General features: G+C 45.2%; 1 long non-coding RNA gene across 1 annotated transcript; it reads right to left on the bottom strand.

Annotated features, from left to right (window-relative positions):
- Nucleotides 1-1,010: 1,010 nt before the first annotated feature.
- Nucleotides 1,011-4,389, bottom strand: LOC119470531. Its single transcript, XR_005199437.1, has 2 exons — nucleotides 4,125-4,389; nucleotides 1,011-1,426 (listed from the first exon to the last, which is right to left on the bottom strand). It is a non-coding gene; the product is annotated as an uncharacterized LOC119470531 (long non-coding RNA).
- Between the last annotated feature and the right edge of the window lie 652 nt (nucleotides 4,390-5,041).

The raw sequence follows: 5,041 nt of genomic DNA, 5'->3' as shown, positions 1-5,041 counted from the left end.
AAAAAAAAAAAAAAAAAAAAAAAAAAAAAAAGAGAAAGAGAGAGAGAAAGAGATTGGAAGCAGGGAGGTAAATCACTGATTGGAACTTGAAGCAAAATCAAATGAGTTCTAAACCCTGGAACAGGGACTGGGACCATGAGGTCTCAGATGTGAGAGCTCTTAATTTCCTTAACAGAAAATCTGATGGAGGGAATATTGATTTCAGCTGGGCCTTCAAGGCTATGTAAGATTGCACAGGTAGAAAAGATGGAAGGTGATTTTCCAGGCCAAGGGAATTGTATGGGATTTGCACATAAACATGAAAGCATGCAGCGGTTCCAGGAAAAGTAGCTCTTTGGAGATACTTGAAGGGAGGGAGACTTCATGGAGTGATTAAGTAAAAGCCATGGACGAGGTGCGGTGGCTCACGCCTGGAATCCCAGTACTTTGAGAAGCCGAGGCAGGTGGATTGTCTGAGGTCAGGAGTTGGAGACCAGCCTGGCCAACACAGTGAAACCCCATCTCTACTAAAAACACAAAAAATTAGCCAGGTGTGGTGGCCGGCACCTGTAATCTCAGCTACTCAGGAGGCTGAGGCAGGAGAATTGCTTGAACCCGGGAGGTGGACGTTGTAGTGAGCCAAGATCGTGTCATTGCACTCCAGCCTGGGTGACAAGAGCAAAACTCTGTCTCAAAAATAAATAAATAAAGTAAAAGTCATGGAAAGGGCATCTGAGAGACTCACAGGAAGAAACTGCAGCAACCTGCCTAGACAGATGCTTAGGTGGGAGGTAGTGCACGCAGCCTTGTATTCCAAGTCAGGCACACCAGAGTTTGCCTGTCAACTGTCTCATGATTACTGACTGATGTTGAGCAACTTACTGAACCTCATTTTCTTACTATATAAGTTGAATATATCTACCTTTTAGATGGGTGTTAAAGTGCTGAACAAGTGAAAATGACAGACCCTCAATCAATGTAACCCTCCTCTTTTACCTCTTAAGGCAGAAACATCATTGAGCATCAGATGGTTTTCTGAATTGCCATTCATTGTCAACTATATCATTCAAATAGTTACTGACCACCTTCTACGCATTGGGCCCTATGCTAGATGCTGAAGGATGCTAAAAAATGCAGGCTATCAAAGAGACGATAATACAGTTGCGAGATGATAGGAGGAGAGATCAAAGGGGGAGTAAATGTCCTAGACGGCAACCCATCAGAGCCCTCACAAAGCTGCGCCCCATTCATGAACAAAGGAGCATGCAGACTGTGAGTGCTGTGTGTGATGTGCTGGTGGACAAAGGGCGCTGTGAGTTCAGAGTGCGGTGAGGTCACTGAGGGCTGGGATGTGCTGGAACGGTTTCAAGGAACAGGAGAAAGGTGAGCCAGGCCTGGAACCTAGTTAGCATTTGGAGAGCAGAATCACTGGAGGTGTGTGAAGTGACTGAAGGAAGAAGAGAGGAAAGGAATGATGTGTTAAGTGGCAAAGACCCAGCCATGGAGCAAGGTGAGCTTAGGGGATGTCTGGTTTGACCGTGTAGGAAGAGTCCCGGGAGAGAAAGCTGAGAAGGAGGCTGGTGTCAGATTATGGAAAGCTTTGGAGGTCGGGCTAAGGACATCAATTTCCATAATAAGCAATGTGTGTTTCATTGTGTACTCTAGGGCACACAGGTCCACCTCCACCCCACACTCTGCATTTTTTAATGCACTTATTCTGTAGTATGCATATATTGTACTATTTTCTCTATTGGATATATATGTCATACTGTGCCCTAAGGAATATAAATTCCACAGGATAGGTCGCATGAAGTTTTCCTAAGCTGATGTGATTAATGAGGTAGCAGATCTTGGAAGCTGGAGGTAAGGAAGGCTTAGGGATGTCCATGGAGAAGCTGGGAGAATACTGCTCTGATGGTTTGTAGGATGTGTCTCCACACTTGGTGCCTCTCCAAATGTTGACTTTAATGCTCTTAGAGTTTCCCTGATGGTTTGGACCTCCAGTTTGAACAACACCAGTATAGAACATATTTGGTGTTATTTCCCATACACTAATATCGGAATCCTGAAATATAGGTGTTATATGGTTTGGCTGTGTCCCCATCTAAATCTCATCTTGAATTGTAACTCCCACAATTCCCACGTGTCATGGGGGGCACCTGGTGGGAGGTAATTAAATCATAGAGGTGAGTCTTTCCCGTGGTGTTCTTCTCATGATAGTGAATGAGTCTCATGAGATCTGATAGTTTAAAAAATGGGCGTTTACCTGCACAAGCTCTCTCTCTTTGCCTGCCACCATCTATGAAAGACATGACTTGCTCCTCCTTGCCTTCTGCCATGATTATAAGGCCTCCCCAGCCATGTGGAACTGTAAGTCCATTAAACCTGTTTTTCTTCCCATTCTCAGCTATGTCTTTATCGGCAGCATGAAAATGGACTAATACAAAGCAGAAGGACCATTTCTGCTGAAGGATCTTAGATCTTCCAGATTCTTTTAGATTTTGCCTGATCAAACTTGACTGTCCCAAAACAAACCAAGCAAAGTCTGTTCAGCTAACAGTAGAACTGCTGTAGGTTTGTAATTCCCTCGTTCTCTAGAGACCCCTGTGCCTTGATATTACCAGTTGTCCTTTCTCAGCTTAACTCCAAAGAAGAAATCAACCAAAAACCTTGGGAATCCAGTGGCCAAGGGAAAAAGGCAAGAATGGTGCAGTACAAACATGGCCTGCCTGGATGTTTGCTTTGGTTTAAAGAGTTACTAGGGATAGTATACTAACCTTTTATTTTGCAGGGGCCTTTACTTTCCCGGTAAATAACTGTTTTTAAAGTAGCAGTTACTCCATGTGACTGGGCAAACAGATCCTTAAAATAGATCTGACTCCTTTCTGTGGATCAGCCAGGGTGGCAGCAGTGACACCAGGGCCATTTGTCCCAATTTCATGCCAGGAAAATGGTCAAGCTGTAGTGTCTGGGTTCCTTTTCTATCCAGGGCACAGACGTTAATCTCACGGCCTCTTGAAGCCATAGCCTACGGTGGACCCGACTACCACCAAAGAGTAGACTCCACACACAAGTGTCTGCAGCCCCAGGCACTGAGAGAGACCCTCCCAGGGGGCATGCACAGGGACCGTCTTACTGGCCTGGAGTAGATCACTTTGGTTTCACAGACTCTTTTTAGCGTGGTTCTCCATAGCAAGGGCAGCTAATGGGTGGAGGTGGATAAGGGGACTGGGAAGAGGCCATTCATAGTGGTTCCTACAAGGAACATGGTCAGTATCTCCCCTGCCCAACAGAAGCCCGCTCCTGCATTTGGGGATCTGTCGCTACTAGGTTGACTGGGTCATGCCAAGCCCTCAAGGCCCTGGATGCTGACCATCTTCAGCCTATTTTTCTCCCCCCTTCCTAAGTATTTCCTACTGGAGTAAGACCAGCTTTTTACAGGCACCCCCCAAGTCACACACACACATGAACCGTGTGACAGTCTTCTCTTCTGGCCTTCGTTCATGCTGTTCTTTCATCCTGATAAGTTCTTTCCTTTCTCCTGTATCCATTCAAATCCTTCCCACCCTTCAAGGTCTGGTGTAAACCTACTCCCTCCATAAAGCCTCCTCAGAATGTTCCTGTTTGGTCCTGCTTCTTGTCTCATTTCACGTGGGTCACTTCAGTCTTCCCATGTAGTTTGCAAGCCCCAGAAAGCAGAGGATATGTTGGGTCCTTTTCGCGTGTCACCCGCATCCCCTAAAATAGCTCTCATTTCCTGTACCACTTATCTCTTCTTTGTAGTTTACTTAAAAAAAAAAAAAAAAAAACTTTTTCCCCCCCATAAGTCACTGGGAATGATGCTATTCACTTCTGAAGTGCCCATAGCTACTGGCACAAAGCTGGCGATCAATACATGTTTACTGATTGGATAATTTATCAATAGCCTATATTGAAGAGACAAAATAGTAACTAAAATGATAAAAGCTTGAGCACAGTCCATGAATCTTACTTTGGATCCTTGAAAATGACCATGTCTAAACACATAATGGCCTTTTCATGCAGTTCTCTTTCATTTAATTACCTAATGAGGGAGTTTGACTCCAGCTTCTCTTATGTTCATTTACAACAATTCAAACTAGTAAACTTCAAGTGAACATCCTCACATACTGGATCTTGATCATGAGATCTGAGGTCCTGCTCCTGGAGAAGAGAGCGGAAGATACTTCATTAGTCACCAACCAATCATTTCCCACTCAGCCCTAATAGGGAGTAAGCATGACAGCTATGAGCAGTAGCCACAGGCTGTTCAGGGCAAGGGAAAACATACGGAAAGAGATCCAAGGGATGCGAAGCTGGAATGAAGGGTTTCAGCTTCGAAAGGAGAAATTGATTGATTCTCAATCTACATACTGTGGCCAGAAGTGGCCTGAAGACTCACAGGACCAATTATGCAAGTGGCATAGCAGACACCAGAACCTGATGAGACCTCCAAGGGAGGGAAGCCAGGCCAAAGCTCTCTCTGGGGAGCAGCCAAACCTTCAACAGTCATGGAACAAAGTCAGGAAAAGTCCCTGAGAGGAGCTAAATTTATCCAGGTTGCCTCTAGTGCTTGAGGGCATGAACTTAGGGGGAAAAAAAAGAGCAAATGAGAGATTATTTATATGCCAGAGAGAGAGAGACCAGAAAAGACAGGACAGTACCTATGACTGATGGTCTGCAACAGCACAAGAGGGAGATCTCACTGATGTTGACCAGCAGCAGCTGCCTAGCCATATCTCTGTGTGTGTGTGTGTGTGTGTGTGTGTGTGTGTGCGCGCGCACTTGCGCGCGTGCACTGCTTTGGGTGTATATCTGAGGATCTTTATACTAGGGATTTAGAGTGGACAGAAGATCAGGAATGACACCAAGCTTCCACTACCTCTGATGGCTCCTAGGCATGTAATATTTTCCTGGAGAACTAGGTAAACAGCTGAGAGTTACAAAAGCATGCCAGCTCCTACCCAATGCTTGGAGAATGCAATACTCAGGGTACGATAGCTTGGTAACATAATGGCAGAATCCCACCTACTGATGGATCACA

The sequence above is a fragment of the Cebus imitator genome, unplaced genomic scaffold (genome assembly GCF_001604975.1).
Source record: "Cebus imitator isolate Cc_AM_T3 unplaced genomic scaffold, Cebus_imitator-1.0 Scaffold33, whole genome shotgun sequence".
NCBI lineage: Eukaryota > Metazoa > Chordata > Mammalia > Primates > Cebidae > Cebus > Cebus imitator.
This window is presented reverse-complemented; position numbering and strand designations above follow the sequence as displayed.